The sequence below is a fragment of the Echinops telfairi genome, unplaced genomic scaffold, assembly GCF_000313985.2.
Source record: "Echinops telfairi isolate 266 unplaced genomic scaffold, ASM31398v2 ScPeMD7_7410;HRSCAF=8448, whole genome shotgun sequence".
Classification (NCBI taxonomy): domain Eukaryota; kingdom Metazoa; phylum Chordata; class Mammalia; order Afrosoricida; family Tenrecidae; genus Echinops; species Echinops telfairi.
Genome location: NW_022111310.1, coordinates 631,643 through 650,489, shown reverse-complemented (window position 1 = coordinate 650,489; position 18,847 = coordinate 631,643).

Genomic DNA, 18,847 nt, shown 5'->3' with positions numbered 1-18,847 from the left:
GGCAGCATATGTACAAATGTGCTTGACACAATGGATGGATGGATTGTGATAAGAGCTGTATGAGTCTCCAATAAAATTATTTTAAAAAAAGAAAAGAAAATGAGGCCAGAGAAGGGAAGAATGTTGTAGGTGCTAAATATTGAATCAGGGGCCTTGCTGGGCCTGGAATCCTGGCACGGTGACCTCCCATGGTGGTAAGAGCCGAGATTAACCTGCAAACACTAGTCGAGATTTGCTACCAGGTGCTCAAGGGACCCTTATGCTGATCTCTCACACTTATCAGTTACCATCAATTTATCATCCCCAAATACAGCACCAAAACCTGCCCATCTAGAATTGTTCCCTGCCCTTCCAGTATGCTGTGAGGTTCCTAGACCCCAAGACCCTGTATGGTCTAGTGACTAAGCCTTATTACCTAGACGCAAACCCTGGTTCCACCAATTCATTGCTTCCACAGAGTGGCTGGTGGTGTTCGAACTGTGGACCTTCAGGATCACAGCCCAACGTGTAACCACCAGGCCACCAGGGCTCCTAGCTGTTAGTATATTGAGAAAATTATGTAATCCCACTACACCTCAGTCATCTCAACTGCAAAATGGGGGTGATACTCTCTTTTATTTATCTTGGAGTCCATCGGTGGTGTGGAAGATTGATGCACTCAGCTGCTAATCAAAGGGCTGGAGGTTCGAGCCCATCAGGAACTCATAAAAAGAAAGCACATGGACGTAATTCCAAACAATCAGTCATTGAAAACTGCTATGAGTCAGCCTGGCCCCTGTGGCAGTGAGTGTGTGTTACGGACCAGCATCTTCTTCGTCTCTAACAAACCAATTTGCTTAAAGATTAGTTATTCTCCGAAAAGATTGCTTAGGATTCCTTCACAACTTGAGAGTCCCGTGATATTCTCAGATCAGGCACCGGAAAGAATTTAGGGTTGTTATGCAAATCAAACGAGTGATTCCAGGTGAAGCGTTGAGTACAATTGCTTAGTATATCGCCTCCACGTTAAGTGCCTAAATATTAGTGCTTACGGGTAATCATGCTAGGCAGCTATTCTCAGACAGAGGAGAGATTGCTTGCCTGCCAATACACGTGTCTCAAATCGAACTGACTTTTGAATAACTTAGATGTGTACCTAAGTGAAATGTCTTAAATAAAGATTAGGCATGTGTGCACAAAACCACTCTAATTACTCAGCTCGAGCAGGCACCTCCGGTCTTTGGAGACTCACAAAATCTCAGTTCCCATTTCCCCCCAGGTATCGCGCTTCACGGTGATGAATGGGAACTGATTCTTGGAATAGAAATGCTATTTCCACGGGGCTGCAGCAGCGAAGAAGGTTGGGCTGGCATAACAAATGCACAGTCTTAGAGAGGGGGCCCAAAGCTGCCTTTGAGAGCACCCCCAGCTCAGCACGGAGACTCGTGGAAACCAGGAGCGGCTTCTCCAGGCAGGGGTTCAGGGGCCTCAGGGACTGGGCCCAGCTGAGGGCCCCTGAGGGCCCAGCCACAGCCAAGCAGAGGCTCCAGGGATGGCAGCTTTTCCTGGGCAAATGGGCCGTGGTGGCAAAGACACTTCAAAAGGGACATACGGCTGTTCTTGATTCCCCGCCCTGCCCCTACCTTTTGTGGCTGTCACTGCTGGATATAGATTCCACTTCGATCATGACATGCATTATCTCATAGAGACTTGTGTCCATCTGAGCTTGGTAGGTTTGTTAAGAAAATTGAGACCCATGGGTGGTCCCTTTGGGGCTAGTCACAACTATTGCGATTCTCACTTCCCCAGACCCTGGCTGACAGTGCCAATGAAATGAGAGTGGCAGGGAGTTGACCCATCATGCTCTCTCTCTACCCTGGTCATGACAGAAGCGTGTGCCGGGCAGAAGCTTCCAGAAGCCTGTGTCTGGGGTTACTACTTTGAGTAGAGCCTCCGTGGTTTTCACTGCAGTCAGGGAGGTGCATGTGGAGCTGTTTGTTACTGCGGCAGAATCTAAGCTTTCCTGACTGACACAGAAATGTTAGACTCTGCTCAAGGCTACGCAGTTGTGGAGTTGAATTGGAAGCCTGGTTTATCTGGTTCCAGAGCTTGCGTTCCAACCACTTCAATCCCACCTCCTTTCCTTTCTTTCTTTCTTTCTTTCTTTCTTTCTTTCTTTCTTTCTTTCTTTCTTTCTTTCTTTCTTTCTTTTTCTTTCTTTCTTTCCCTTCTTCTTCTTCCTTCTTCTTCTTCTTCTTTTCTCTCTCTCTCTCTCTCTCTCTCTCTCCCTCCCTCCCTTCCCCACTTTAGCTTGTGGATTGGATAACTCTGCTCCAAGGGTCAGTCCACTGTCCCACTCTATTCCGCCAGCCCCAAGGACTCCCCTGCTCCTTGAAGTGCTCTAGGGCCACCAGGATGTTCACAAAGGCAGCTTGGGCCCCAGGGGCTGGGAATGGCATTCCCTCTCACCTTGCTGCCCAGCCTTTCTCCAGGGCCTGGACTGGGCCTGGTTCCACCCACCCAGCCTCAGGGCCATCCCCTAACACTATAACCTCAGTGGACTCCTCCCGTTATGCACGCCCCTTCAAGGGTGGCCTTGAAGGCACAGCTTTAGTGGTTCCGGCTTTATTTCCACTTTGAGTGCCCCCTGCCTTTCCTCAGGATGAGGCTCTTACGTCATCCATCATCACCCACATCCCAGAACCCATCCCCCCAACAGCAAGAAGTTGTATCCAGAGAACTCCACTGCTGTCAAGAGAGCAGCGCTCCGTGGGATTCTCCAACGCTGGTTTCCCAGAGTCAGATCACCAGGCATGTTTCCCACGGTCCCTTTGAGCAGACTCAACGTGCAGCCTTGCTGGAGTTAACATCTCCCTGGGAATCCTCACCAAAGGAGGGGACTTTTTATTACACAGGCCTCCCAGGCACATGAATGTAAGTTGAACTTCCTCCCTGAGCCTGCTCATTCCTGTCGTTCCCACTTTCTCTCCTCTCTCTCTCTCTCTCTCACACACCCCCACCCCCCATAGCTGCCCCCTCCATCTCCCTGTCTTCTGTATACTTCTCATTGCAGCACAAATCATGAGTCCCTCAGGCTGTGTTTGGCCCCAGAGAGAAGCAGGCAGGGCAGAGACCACGTCTGATTTCTTCCTGTGTCCCCAGAGACCCACACGCCCCACCTAGAGGGGGGCTTCTTCATGGGGGCATGCAATGTTCAGGACTGGCTGCCCAAGATCCATGCGGCCACACGCACCAGAAAGAGCACCTCGCAACCCCCCACACACACCCAGATCCAGCTGAAAGAAACACAAACAAACAAAACGTGCTCCTTTCTCTGAGCCCCAGCTTGGCTGGCCCCTGGCGCTGTGCTTTCAAACATCATCTGCTCCCCTCCAAGGTCTATCTATCATCTCCACCAGCATCTGTCCCCGAGGGACTACGGCACGGGAGCAGTCAACGTTGAACACAATCAGGGCTTGTTCCATCTCGGGGAGGGCTGGCAAGGCTGAGCTGGTTATTGCGCACACACACTGATAGTGAGTGTCCTGGTGGGACACGCCCCCTCCTCTAGTCTCCCTTTATCAAGAGGGCAGGGCAGAGCACATGCAAACATGGTCCCCGCTCCCACCATGGCCACACCTCCATATCCTGACAGGTGTCAGCGTCACTTGGTATTCTTACCTGCCTGTCACCACCGAGCAGTCAGCGACCAGGGACAGGGAATGTGGGTCATCTATCACCTCTTCCTGCCTTTAGCGACAACTGTTGTACCTGGATGTAACATTTATAGATGTGGCTCAGGGTGGAAATTCTTCCCTTTAATAACCCCGGTGAAACTTCCAGAGTGCAGTCGTGCTGAGGAAGAGGAGAGAAAGGGAAATCGGGGACCTAAAGGATGTGTGAAATTCTTTTCAGGAGGCCCTCCTTGCCTTCCAAGTCTCTGCTTTCTGGTTTTAATACCTTTGCTTAAAGGCCAAGGGAGAACTGGATCTTGGGGATGGGGTTCTAGAATTCTTCCCTTACGGTGTTCATGCACTTGACCCTGGCCTGGGGCAACCTCTGGTCAACGAAGGGAAGGTATTGTGAAAAAGTCGTCACCTGCTGTCGGTTTGTTGTCTGTGGTGGTTCCTGTGTTGTTCAGATGAAGGAAACTGCTGCCAGTACCGGCAGGGCCAGCCATGGTAGACAGGTCCCAGCAGAGCTTCCAGACTAAGACAGACTCGGAAGAAAGGCCTGACCACTGAGTACCAAAGACTAGTGAGTGGAAGCCTTATGGATCACCGCAGAACACTGCCCATCCCCTGCTCTGCACGCCTCCTCAGGCTGGGACGCATCGGGCTGGAAGGTGCCCTGTTTGGTGCCATAAGGGACCTGGGGGAGTAAGAGACAGCCTTGGTGAGATGGCTTGGCACACTCACAGCCACCACAGTGGACTTGAAATGCAAGCAGTCCTAAGAAGGAGTCAGGGCCCAGGACATCGTGTTCCCTGTATGAGGTCATCACAAACCAGAGTCAACGTGATGGCAACTGTCTCTCTTTCTCTGTCCATCTGTCATGAAACAGGGAAGAAGGATTATTAGCAGGGACAGTGTCTGCCCACCAGAATTCTCCTGCCACTCTGGGTCTTTCCCAGGCAGACATGGCCTGATTCTACTTGGGCCTTGTTCCCAAAGCACAGAGCCGTGGCCACAGGTGTCAGGGTAAACCAGCCCCTGACACATCACCATCTGGTCCAGTAAGTGCAATTGTACAGCGATAATAAGTAAAGGTTATAGTAAAGTCATAGAGAGCATGAGACATAGAAGAGATTGAAATAATGGAGTCAGACACATTTCATGGTAGCATGCTCACCTCAGCCTCACTTGGAGGCCCACGTGGAGAGAGAGATTTATTGCTAACCAAGGCTTATATATTCTCTGGGGATGTGCAAGCCCCCTAATTACAGGTGAAGACATACATCACAGGAAAGGGTTGTGCTATAGGTAATGCAGTAATGGGAGGGGGGTCATCTAGGGGTACCCACGTAATAAGAAGAGGAGGGATTGGGGGTATACAGGTGACAAGATGGGTGGACCCCAGATTCAGAATGGCAGCCTAACTTTGGATGTCACCAAGATTTGATCTGTTCTCTGGCTCACTATAGAAACCATTATCAGTAGGGTGTAAGCCCACCCTGCAGGGACCAAACTGATGGCCACAAGCCTTTAGGGAGAAGTACCTCATTGTCCTTAACAGCAGGGAGTGGGCCCTACCTGTGTAGGACCAGAGAGTAGTCTGGCAGCTGACTGCCTTCAGGGAGGTTACTTGACAATCATTTACCATTAGCTGCAAGCAGTGTCCTAAGTCTAACATGTATTTGGGGGAGATGACTTGGGAGAAATCTTTGTTTCCCACACACGGGAGTCCATCTGATAGCCTCGCTGACCCTGGCTGTGGCTGAGATACCTTCTCAAAGCCACTCCTTATGGGTGCCTGATGGGAGACTACAGAGAAATGATGAAGCGGTTGATTTAGTGGATACAACCCCCCAACTCTCCACAAAATCCACTGTGTCTGAGTGCTCTGCCCCAGGAGGCATTGAGCTGTCTGGGCCATTGAGAGAGGGGAGCTTCTCCTGGACCATCCAGGAACAGGCTGGTTGATTGAGTTGAATTCATTTTGCTTTCCTCCTGAATACAGAGACAAGTGCTTACAAATTGAATGAAATTGATGCAATGTCTGCGAGGGAGGTTATTCAATTTCCAATGGCCTCATTCTGAGCCTTTAGCATGCTCCCCACAGTCTTAGGGCAAATAATGGTTTGTGTTCTCCCCGTACAGATATAAAACGGTTTCCGGCCCTCCGGAGGCTCCTCCTTGGGGTATTTGCACTGAATTCCAGTGCTGTATGTGTATTAGTCTGGGTACTTTAGAGAAACAAACCCACAGAAATTCACGCATAAGAGAGAGTTTTATAGAAAGGGTAAGTGTGCATCAAGAAAACATCCCAACCCAGTGCTGCCCAAGCCCACAAGTCCAACATTAACCCATATGTCCAACATCAATTCACAGTCCTCCTCCATCTCACAAAACACACACTATGATGCCGACTGCAGGAGGAAAGCCGAATCAGTGAATGTGTAAGCATCTCAGCGCTGGCAAGGGGTCTCCACACAGGTGCTCCAGCACCCAGGGCTGCATCGGGGTAGGTTCATGTGGCTTCTCTTTGGGGATGCCTTGCAGGAAGTCAGCCTGGCCAGCTGAAGTAGGGTACTGCTAAGGCAGCTGCACCCTGGTGTGACCATCACAAGGCAAGAGACCCGAAAACTAGAAATGCGAAGCTCACTGAGCCATTCAATTAACCTCACATGTGTTTATCGGCCAGGTTAGCACAATAAACTAACTCAATCCACCATTGCCAACTTGGCACCTGTACATCATTCTTTAGCCTCACAATTGCAATTAAGTTACACCTACACCTTAACCCTATAATCCTGTGAATATGTTCCCCAACCTATGAAAGTTTGTAAGCCAACCACTTCATGCCTTTATCCTCCCAATTTTGGGAAGTAGGAAAATAGAAAGTTTGTAAGCCCACGTGCTTTCAGCTATTAACATTTGATCTTTAGGTGGGTTTAGGCCATGCCTGCAAAGAAAACTTTGGAAATATATGCCTCACCCAGTGCTTTGGAGTACTCAGGAACCAGTAGTCTTTGTTAGAAGCTGGAAAAAATCTGGAACCATGAAGAAAACTCCTCTCTGGGACTGAATGTTAAAGGGAGCCTGAGAGCAGGCTGAAATGCTTGCTAGGTGACCACCTGGATCTACTTGTTGAGTGGAAGTGGGAGAAATACAACAATAAAGAGACGGTTTAAGTTTGGCCACTGACACCTGTGGACTTGGTTTACAGGAAAAAAAAGGAGAAGATGAGAGCGGGTTGACTGGTCTAAAGTTCATGACCTAGCCTGAGGGGGCTAGGCTTGTTGAGTTGGTGAGAGCCCATGGTCTAAGGCAAGGCGACCAATGGGCACCCTGGGGAGGCTGAGTGAGGCAGCCCACACTGAGTTGACCAGAACCCGACCAGATGGAGATTTTTGAGCCTGTGGACTGGTGCATATTGTTGCTGACTTTATGGATGGCCTGTTCGGATTTGACTTTGCTTATGGATGCAGACTTCACAGGAGGAAAGCTGAATCAGTGAATGTGTAAGCATTTCAGTGTGGCAGGGGTCTCCACACGGCTGCTCCAGCACCCAGGGCTGCATCGGGGCAGGTCCATGCGGCTTCAGTATGCATCTGCTGGGGTTCGCGTTCCTTGAGTGCTTCCTGTATACCAGGCATCTCTGCCTGGATGATCTCATGGAGTCCCACAACCCCAGTCCTGGCTTTTCAAGCAGGGGGTTTTACTATGAGTGAATGGTATGGAAGGCGTGATTTATTTGTAATGTTTGCCCTGGGCAAAGGTAAGAGTGACATTAGAGGTGAAGTATATTTATGGGTCTTTCCCCAGACCCAAATGAATACACCTTTTTCCTCTTCACAACAAAACCATTTGTACATTACTCCCTTCTTCCCAGCTCCCGTTCAATAAAACTTCCTGACCTAATGGCCAGAACTTGGGAAAATTTACCTTAATGCTACCGGCGAAGGAAGGGTTTGATAAACAATTTACCACTGGCTTCAAGATTGCAAGGGGAGTGTTTAATTTGCTCCAGAGACCCACTGTCCTCCCGGACCCTGGTCCATTAGCTTTTGTCCAACTAATGACAAGTGAGTTTCTACGTTCATTAAAGCAGGCTCGGGATTTGGCTTGAGGGCAGTGAACCGGAGAGGAGATAGTGCCAGACTGAGGAGGAATGTTCTTGATTCCCCACTGTACGTTTTGAAAAGGAATAAAATGGCATTTTCTCAAATCCGGTTAAGTCAGGCTTTTCCCGGATACAGGCAGGTGTCCCTCCCAGTGGAAGCCACGGGTTCACCCCAAAAGGAGGTTTGCCGGTTCTGTCAAGTCATCTCAACTCAGGTCACTGTGACAGCAACTCCCTGCCTCCTCCCGGCAGCAACAGAGGTGAGAGGCTGGGCCGGAAGAGCTCGCTGACTCCTGGGGAAACTGAGGCAGTGCCTGGACCCTGGTAGTGAGAGCAGTGAGGGACGAGCACCCCCTGGGCCCTGGCATTCAACTAGTCTCAACACAACCAACATTCACAGAGCATCTACTAAGTACCAGGAGAGTTGTAAAAAACTTTTTTAAGACAAAAAAAAATCTCATCTCTGTTCCTGCACCTTTCCACAGCTCTCCCCATGTGGACTGGACTCAGAGCCCCTACTGGGAACAAATCCCCAAATGCCTACAGAATCAGGTCAGCGGGTTTAGGAGCTGCTGCTAGTCTCTATGGGGAACCTCTGTGGGAAGCAGGAACGGCGCCTCTCTGTATCGTCTCGGCTTTATCAGGACACAGCCAGGTCGTCTCTCCTGATAACTGTCCCAGAAGCATTGCTCACAGAGCCGAAGTGGGGAAGCAGCACACGAGCCGTCAACAGAGGAACGGATGCACAAAATCTGGCAGGCACAGTACGATGGACTATTACTCAGCTGTAAAAAGGGACACAGTTCTGATACATGGGACAGCATGGATGAACCCTGAGAGTATGCTGGGTCCCACCGCCAGACACCACAGGAGAAAGACAGGAGCATCCCGTGCACATCAATGAGCTGTCCAGAAGAGGCCACCTTGGAGACCCAGAAGTACTGGGCAGTGAAAAGGTTCTGGACACAGATTGTGCTGACGGCTGCACAACACTGGGAAGAAAATTCATGTCAGTGAACTACGATGAAGGATGGTTAGCATTCTATGTTTGCATGTTACAAGTTGGGGGTGACTATTGATCATCGGAGAGGGCTAACGAAAGAGATTATTTATCAAAGGGTGATCAGGGTTAAGGAAAACTAGCAAGGGATGGTGAAACAACCCAACCACAGAGGGGTCTGTTACCACGCTCAGCCTGGAGGGGTGTCAAGAAGACCCCCATCACAGCGGCAGCGGTAACAGATGCCCAACTCAGGCAGTGGACGCTGATGAAGGAACAGGCCCTGTCAAGCGAAAGGGAGGGCTCGAGGGAATCAATACTCCCTCCAGACTCACTCCACGAGTCGTCCCTTCCCCGCCAATGCCACCCGTTGGCTAGAAGACCGAGGCAAGCTGTGGAGGCTGGCTTTCCAGGACTAGCCTAGGTGGAGTGTAGACTTGGAGGAACCAGCACAGCACCCCTTCCCCCAGACATTTGCTGCCATCTGCCGGAACGCCATGGTAAACATTCCGATGGGATCGGCAATGATTATGAGGTGGGTGGTGGTCCCAAGAGCTGCAGGGCACGGCCCCTCTTAGCACCAGAGGGAGTGCTGGTGGTCACCAGGATGAATCCCAGGTCTTCTGCACACATTGCCCATCCTCTGGCTCTTTCGGACACCCCAACACCTGCCCACCCACTCCCTCCTCTGCAATGACCTCTCCTGTTTCCACGTTCTCCCAACCGAGAAAGTACAAGACAAATGTCATCTCCTCTTTGAAGTCAGTCTGCTTCCATCACCTGGACACCACGTCTGCCTCTCAGAGATGCCCACAGAACCTCCTGGGACTTATCACTCAGCAAGTCTGACGGTGGTGATTCGTGAGCAGCTCACACGTTCTGTGTCTCCCTCTAACACACACACACACACACACACACACACGCACGCACGCACGCACGCGCACACACACACACACACACACACACCAGGCTCTTTGGGAGTATTAAGTGGGGCCTGTACACCCGAGTTCACCCCAGAGTCCCTTTGAGCAAGCAACACTCTTTGTAGTTTACAAACATCTCCCAGAGACCACCTGCCCTTACAATGTGTACGCAGCGCATGCACACATTCACTCACTCAAAACCGTGCCAGTTGGTGATCCGATTGCCTTTTCCTGTTCGTCAAATATTTCCCTTTCTCCCTTCCTGCACTTAGTAGGATTGCATCTCCTGCCCCTTTGAGTGTGCTGCTTTGGCCCATGAAACGTGAGTCCGGCACCTCCAGGGGCAGCCTTCAGGATCTGTGCACCGTTTCCCAGGCTCCTTTCCCCTCTGACCCTTTGACAACCGTCTCCTTGTGTCGGCTGTTCTGTCTGTCTGAGCCCTGCGTGACGACGACAGTAGCGTGCCCTTGACTGGCGCAGGAGGGTTGGAACAGAAGAAGTAGATCTTGTTGTTTGGGGGTCCCTGAGATCTGAGAGTGGCTCATTACTGCAGCGTGATTTAGGGGTTCCTGACTGGCCCCCGTGACATGGTCCCCATTTTGTGGCTGGGAGGGCGGTGGCACTGAAGGCAGAGAGGTGATGGCCGATGACCTAGAGTGAAGCAGGTACACGGGCACATGAGCCCTGCAGAGCTGTCAGCTGCGGAAAGGCATGTAGCCTAGGTAGATAGAGACATTGGCATAGATGGAAACAGGGAGGCGACTCTGGGCCAGCAAATCTTTCTGGGGTATGATTGTTGCGTGACAACCTCAGGTCATCACAGCCAGGAAAGAAGGCCAAGGCCTCTCCAGGTCCCAGATGGCTCAACTTTGCACATCTCCGCTGCTCCTCCCCAGACCGGAGCTTGGAAATCAGCGAAGCTCAGCGAACACCGGCGCTCCCCTCCTTCTTCCCGATGGCTGTCTGGCCATCGACCTGGACTCACTAGCAATTGCGCCCAGCTTCGTAGGAACTGGCAGCCATGGATTTTCTTTCCTCCTGGGTTAGACTTCTGGGTAAATGTCTGTCACGTCCAGCACTCACGCTCCTGGCAGAGCCTGGGAGGGCTGGGAGGCAGAGGGGGGCTCATGACAGCCAGAGAGGGCAGGTACCCCAGCATCTTCTCAGTGCCACTGACCGGCCTCTCTTTGTTGATCGGGGATCATGTGGTTGATTGATGTGTTGTGTTTTTGTGATGTGCCCCCACGGTACACGGAAGATGTGCCCCCACGGTACACGGAAGATGTGCCCCTTTTCTTTCTCAAAAGGGGGATTCAAAAAGTTCATGGACAAATAGCATTAAAACGTTTTGAAGGCCCCCCACCCGACACCCGACACACATGCACACATACTCGGCGCGACATGTCATGCAAAGCTGAGCTTGCCGACCTTGCCGACTCCTCGTTTCAGAACAATGGCAGCAATGATGACAGCCACCCTGTGGCCGGCTTGTGCTGAGTGCTTGCGTGCCTTCTCCCATACGCTTCTCCTAACGTGTGCACCGGCTTCCTCCTACGGCGAGGAAGCGGAGGCTCAGAGAAGAAGCAGCAGGACAAGGCGCCGCTAGAGAAGGGCAGAGCCGGGACTGGAAGGGAAGTCGGTCTGACTCCAGAACCCCAGTGCCCTGATCCAAAGGATGTGCAGGCAGAGAAACGGTGGGTGTCTTGACCTTTTCCCTCCTCGCGGCAGCCTTGTGTACCACAGGCTGAGTGGGGTCCAGATGGCAGATGGAGTTGCTGAGGGCCGGGAATCTAAGGCCATGGCCCGAAGTCACAGAGCAAGCACGTGGTGGCACTGCAGTCATTCTCAAGTCTGCTGCCGCCCAAGTCTGCGCGGTAGAGGAGGTCGCCATCATCTAAAGCAGAGACGAGCTCGTAATGGAGAAGGGCATTGATGCCAGTGATCAGCCACCTTCAGCTGCCCCTTTGAGTTTCCGAGACCGTAAATCTTTGCATCTGGGAGCAACTGGTGGAGCTGAACGGCGGGGCTGGCAGTAAGCAGCCTAATTCCTAACTCACTGTGCCACCAGGGCTCCCCCATGGCATCATGGGTCAATGACAAGCTGCCTGGGAGCCGAAGCAGCGTTGTGAGGGAGCACAGAAGCGGGGGTAACTGATTCCAGGGTGACCAAGGCCCACGTCCCAGAGGAGATGGGATTTGCATCAAAACAGGAAAGAAGAAAAGCCTAGTGGAACGTCACAAAGGGCTGGAGATGGAAATCAAGCGATCACGTGGTCACGTGGTCAAGGCCACCTGAGGCGGGTGCTGCCAGTGCCTCTTGGAAGTCACTTGAGAGCCACTTTGGTGACTCCTTTTTGGCCTTTGTTCTAGACGTCAGACCAATCCAATTCAAAGGGAAGTTATGGTCAGTCGGTCGGTTGGTCTGGCTCCCTATTCCCAGCCCGTTCTCTGTAAGGAGGGCAGCCAGGCCTTGGCTGGGAGGTGTTGGCATGCTGGGGGATCTCCAGGGACAGGCCCGTAGGGACTGGGCAGACTGGATCTTCCAGCCACATCCAATTTCCCGGCTGCATCCAGGCCTGTCTTCTGGCCATGGTTCATTCCGGCTGCTTGGTTGGTTTCATCCCCGTCTGGAAGGAGATTGGGAATGAAATAACCGGAGCTTTCTCATCTGGAGCAGCCTGTCAACGCTCTCATTGGCCCTCACACGGGTATTTATACGGGGAAGCAGCCCGGGCACGCTTAACAAGTGCCTTGTGTGGCAGCAGGAGACAGGAAGAACAGCCCTGGCGAGGCTTTCCAGAGTGGAAAACAGCGCGTCTCCAAATGGAAGCTGCGGCACAGACCCCTCCGCGGATCCCACCCCGCTCCTGTTCTAACAGGACTGAATTAATTCAGGGACCGCATGAGCTTTGTACTCCCATTTCGATTACAGACAGACCTAGTTTTTGCAGAACTCATTAACTTGCAGGTCTGTGGGGACCTGGGCTTCCCAGCCTTGCTGGACAGGCCCCAGAGCCGAGAGCCGGCTTCTGCGGCATCCGGGCGCTGGGCCGTGCGCTGGGTCTGTGTTGAAGGTTGGGCCGCTGTTCTTGGAAGTCTGAAAGAGGTCAGCGCTGTGGAGGAGGCAGGAAGGAGGCTGAGCAGGCTGCCTCTCACCAGCACACCAGGTGATGGTGACGGAGGGGCCTCCAACATGGCGCCGTTTGACTTCTAAATTTCTTACCTTCCAATAGCAGCAGATCTTGTCAGGACCCTGCGGGAGGGGCCCCAGATGGAGGCAGATAAACAGGTTCAACTGCTCATTGGCCCGTAAGGTCCTCTCCAGCATCCCCTCCTCGAAGAAATCTTCTGGGTCTGCCCTCCACCAGCCAGGATCCAAGACAGTGACCCCTTCATCTTCTGAGTCATATGCATCTCCTTCCAGGTCGTAGCTCCTGCTCCAGCCTGCTTCTGCAGAACTCGTACATGGATCAAGAGGCAGCTGCAAGAACACAGCAAGGATTCTGCACAGTTTCAAATAGGAAAGGTGTGTGTCAGGATTGTCTCCTCTCACCAGACTCATTCACTTTGTACGCTGAGCAAATCCTCAGAGAAGCTGGATTATATGAAGAAGAATGCGGCCTCAGGATTGGAGGAGGGTTTAGTAACAACCGATGATATGCAGATGATACAACTTGGCTTGCTGAAAGGGAGGAGGACTTGAAGCACTTGCTGATGAGCATCAAGGGTTGCAGCCTTCAGGATGGGTTACAACTCAATGTAAAGGACACCAAAGTCTTCATCATTTGACCAGTAGAGAGCATCATGATAAAGGGGGGCACGGAGGTGGGAGGAGGAAGGTTGATGTTGTCAAGGATTTTGTCTTACTTGGATCCTCAATCAATGTTCATGGATTCAGCAGTCAAGAGACACACTGCATTAGGTAAATCTGATGTACAAGACCTCTTTAGAGCAGCGGTTCTCAACCTGTGGGTCGCGACCCCTTTGGGGGTCAAACGACCCTTTCACAGGGGTTGCCCGATTCATAACAGTAGCAAAATTGTAGTTATGAAGTAGCAATGATATAATTTTATGGTGTGGGGGGGGTCACCACAACATGAGGAACTGTATGAAAGGGTCGCGGCCTTAGGAAGGTTGAGAACCACTGCTTTAGAGTATTAAAAAGCAAGGATGCTATTTTGAAGATTAAGATGTGCCTGACCCAAGCCCTGGTATTTTCCGTTGCCTCAAATGCACGTGAGAGTTGGATATTGAATATGGAAGACCAAAGAAGAACCCTTTGGATTGTGGTGCTGGAGAAGACTACGGAACACACCAAGGACTGCCAAGAGAGCCAACCCAGGTGTCTTGGAGGAAGTCCAACCAGTGTGCGCCTCAGAGGCAAGGATGGTCAAACTTTGTCTTCCATCGTTTGGACATGCTGTCAGGGGAGACCGGCGCCAGGGAAGGACATCATCGTTGGTAAGTGGAAGGCAGTGAAAGAGGAAGGGCCGCAATGAGATGCCTTGACCCCGCGGCTGTGATACTGGGCTCAAGCACAGGAGCAGTTGTGAGGATGGTGCCGGACCACCCTTCTGTTGTGTGCAGGGTCGTGATGGGTGACCACAGACTTGATGGCCCCCAACAACAACAACACCCTGTGAGTTCTCAAGGGAAGACTCCTCTTCCTATTCACTCTCCACGGCAGGTGCCAGGTTCACCTGTCGAGTCTCTGAATGAGTCCGTGACTACAGGCCCACACACGCACAAAGAGTAACCAGAGCACAGTGTTTCGTATAAATCTTCCCCTTGGCGAATAGTGAGATGCGAGTGGAGATCACGCAGGGAAGCGGCGGTACATCGATTTACACGCCCCATAGTAATGTAAAGGCAAGGTTCCCAGAAGAGCTCAGAGCTCACCTGGACCCTGCCCCCCACCACGTAGGTTCATTTTCTAGATTGAACGCCGTCACAGCTGTGTGATTTTGGTCAAGTTATTGATCTTCTTTGTGCCTCAGCTTACCCATCTGTAACATGTGGACGATGAAATAGGCTTGACCTCATCAGGTTGTTATTGGGAAAGTGCTTAGAGCAACGCTTCCCCAAAACGTACTGCCATCACATCCGTTTTGACTCCGCGTGACCCTGGAGGCCAGAGTGGAGCTGCCCCCGTGGGACTCCAAGGCTGCGTCTGTCCTGGAGGAGAAGGCTCGTCTTTCTCCCCAGCAATAGTAGTAAGCAACTCTTCCTTCTGTGCTTCCACCCTCTCTAGGGTGGCTCCCTTCCTGTGCCTCGTCTTCCCTCTCTCCACCACAGACAGCTGGTCTCTGAGGGCCTCGGGTACCAAGCTGTACTGAGTCAGTGGGGCCGCTAGGGGCCAGGTGGGGGGCTGTACGGTCACCTGTTCCGTCCACCATGCGTTGCATTCCAGCTCCCTGGGGAATGTTGGACATCGTGCACCCGCTGTTCCTGGCTTATGACTCAGTCTGACTGTGTTACCTCCGACACCATCTTCTACACAAACACACGTCTTCTCTAAGCACTCCTCTCTCCCTGTCTTCTTTCTTCCACTTTTGTCCAGTTGCCCTTAAGTCACCTTCTTCCTTTGGTGCCTTTCATCCCGTTGTCTCCCCCTTCCCACCCCATTTTGTCCTGCCGGGTAGCCCCAGCTCTGCTGTTCCCTGCAGCAGTCCCCCGGTGGTATGTGTGAGGCCGGGTTGTCTAGAGACAGACAAGTGACATTCACCGATGTACCACTAAGCTTTCTATCGAGAAGGTGCCCCAGACCAGTCCACTCAAGTCCCCAGGTCCCATGCTAGCCGGGACCTTCAGTCTCGCAGCTGCAGGCCGGTGGCACCAAGAGGTGTAGCAGTGGAAAGCAGGGAGATCACAGGCCGGTGGGTCACTGGAAACAGGACAGGGTGGCCACAACTCTCAGTCAGGTGGCCCGCATGAGGTCCCCCTGAGAGACAGACACAGAGCCCCAGCAAGCAGGAAGACAAAGGGGCAAAGAGAAGCAATTCTCAACATTGCTCGTTCATATACCAAAGGCCACACCCCCAAAGAGGTGTCCTCGGGCTGCCACTCGATTGACAGGTTGCGCTCCACCCCTACCTCCACACAGGTCCCATCAAGTCGACATGAAATCTGTCACAACATGAAAAATATATATAAATTATCAAGGGATCATGAAGGAGGAAGGGATGGAGAAAAAAGAGGAGCTGATACCAAGGGCTCAAGTAGAAAGCAAATGTTTTCAAAATGATGATGGTAGCATATGTACAAATGTGCTCGACACAATGGATGGATGGATTGCGATAAGAGCTCTAAGAGTCCCCAATAAAGTGATTTTTTAAAAAACCTGTCACAAGTGGCTATTTACTTTTAACCTCAACCTCACTGAAATGTGAAGGAAATCATTAGAATTAGATACAATTTAAAATTCAATTCCTCTTTGCACTGCCTGTATTTCAGTGCCCAACACTCTGTCGATGGGGTAACCGCAGACCGTCTCCAGCCTTGCAGAAGACTGTTGTGCAGCACTGCCCCACGGTCCACCGCTGAAAGGAACACAACCTAATAAGGTCTAGTTGTGTCTTCTCCTATGTATAGCTAGATATTGAGTGACAGTTAAACATTATATCTCATATGAATATATACACTTATGTGTGTTTTTGTACCTATGGCACAAATACCTATATGTTTATAGAGAAAGAGACAGAGAGAGAGAGGTAGGTAGATATTTGGAAACCCTCTGAAATTTCATGCAAGTATCTGGGGAATCATGGGACTCGGCCTGGCTTTTCCCAAGCTTCACCATTCAAGACAAACAACCGTTGTCTTACTCAGTTCTGTGGACTTGGAATTTGTTTACTTATTAGCAGTGCCAGCAGCACTGTTAGCTCAGCTGCACGTCGTAGCTGGGTAACTCCGGACGCGCGCTCTTATCCTGGACCTTCTGGAAAGGGGATGGTTGCTGAGAGTTACTGAAGTTCTCATTTAGCTTGAAGCATTTTTCATCTCACAAATGCAGAGAAACTTGTATTTAAATGGCCTACATCATGATCGTTGAAGACACATGGGTGCACAAGCAAATGTGGTGAAGACAGCTGATGGCGCCTGGCTATCAAAAGATATAGCGTCTGGGGTCTTAAAGGCTTGAAGATAAGCAAGCAGCCCTCTAGCAGAGAAGCACCACGCCCACATATGGAAGAAGCACACCAGCCTGTGCAATCATGAGGTGTTGACGGGTTCAGGTAACAGGCCACATGGAATCCAGATCGATCAACCCTTCAGGAACTGAAATGGGAGTAGTGATACCAAGAGGGTTGGGGTAAGGCGGGGAGAAGAGGGAAGAAAGAAGGAACTGATTGCAATGAATGACACATAACCACACACACACACACACACACACACACACACACACAGGGGATGAACAACAGAAACCATGGGGAAGGGAGACAGCCGTCGACGTTAAGATATGAAAATAATAGTAATTTGTAATTTACGAAGGGGTCATGAGGGTGGGAGGGGGAGAAGGAGGAAAAAAGAGGAGCTGATACCAAAGGCTCAAGTAAAAAGTAAATGTTTAGAAAATAATGATGGCAACATGTGTACACATATGCTTGATACAATGGATGTATGGAATGTTATAAGAGCTATAAGACCTCCCAATAAAATGATCTTTAAAAAATAAAAAACAATCCTTACCTGTTAAAAAAATAATAATAAATGACCTGCATGGAGTATATAGCCCTTGTGGACGGGCCTCAGAACCTAGTGACCATTGAGCAATTGTTTACAGGAACAAGAACTCTCCAGGCAAAACACTGGCTGGGCCTCCGGGGGTTGGGGCAGCCAGGACTGGCCTCCAGGAGCCGGGGACAGCTGATAATAGTGACTGAAGGCTTGACCTGGCTGAGAGTAGGGAGCGATAATACCTCCCATCATTCCTGCTTCAGCACAGTCATAAAGTGCTTTTATAAAATTGCCTGATTAATACAAGAGAGACAAGGCGTTAGGTAGGCTGTGTTAGACAGAAACAACGGCTTCTGCCCTAGTTAAGCTATTCTTGATATGTTAATATTAATCATGCTGATAATGGCTGGAATGGTACAAGGCGACATGCCCTTCCTCTGTGACTTTCAAGGACTTAAAAGGCTGGTTGTAGGTGCCCGCTCTATATGTGACAGCCCAGGAGATGGGTGCTTGTCCTGCTGAAAACGCCCATCACTTCCTCCTCTCTGTCTCCTTTGTCTTAGAAAAACAGCCCAGGAGAGGGCAGGTGGGCAATGTGAGGCCCTACTCCCGTGGGTCGAGTCAGGGACTGACATCCTACCTAAGCTAAGGTAACCAGACGGCCCGCTTTTGGCGGGACAGTCCCAATTTTTAACAATTTGTCCCACGTCCCGCGGTGGTTTAAAAAAGTCCCGATTTTTTGAAAGAATGCACGACAAGCTAGGGTATACGGTTTTTGGCTGCCGTGTGGCTATTTCGCCAGGATGTGAGTTTTATCAATGGTGTCCCACTTTACTAATGTTAAAATCTGGTCACCTTAACCTAAGCTGATCCCATCGGATCCTCTTTCCTGGACTTTGGGAATGAAGACACTCTAGCACCAGCCAATTCGTGCCCAGGAACGGAGGAGGAAGGTCTCGGAGGCTTGATGCTGAAGCTGCCCTTTGGTGGAGATGTGGGCAGACAAGAGAGCTGGGAAGCTGGCCTGCAGCCCATAAAGAAAGAAGCTCCGAGCAGAGAACAATGAGACCCCAGCGCTGTGGGGTGAGGGCCTTGGGGGACGACAACATGGAGAACTGGGTACTTAAAATCTTTCCAGCTCCTGTGAGGTCGTTTTTCCTTTTGTGGACAGTGTCTTCAAAGTGTCCCCTTCAACCCAAGCTCCAAGTGAGCTTGCAGGTGATCCCTCAAAACGATCCCAGATCGGGCTCTCAGTGTGTCAGTGCAAAGCTATGACAACGTGAGGGGTTGTGCCGTCTTTGCCATTTACCTCCCGGGATTAACTGACTAGATGCTGTCCTGCGGGGCCCAAGGGAGGCAGACAGAGGTGGGGGACTCAAGAGTCAGCCATCAGGCATTTCCTGTGGGAGCCCTGAGTGAAGGAAAGAGAGGTGTCCTTCCATTTCCAATCCTAACCAGCCTCCAGGCCTCTGCTCAGTCTAGA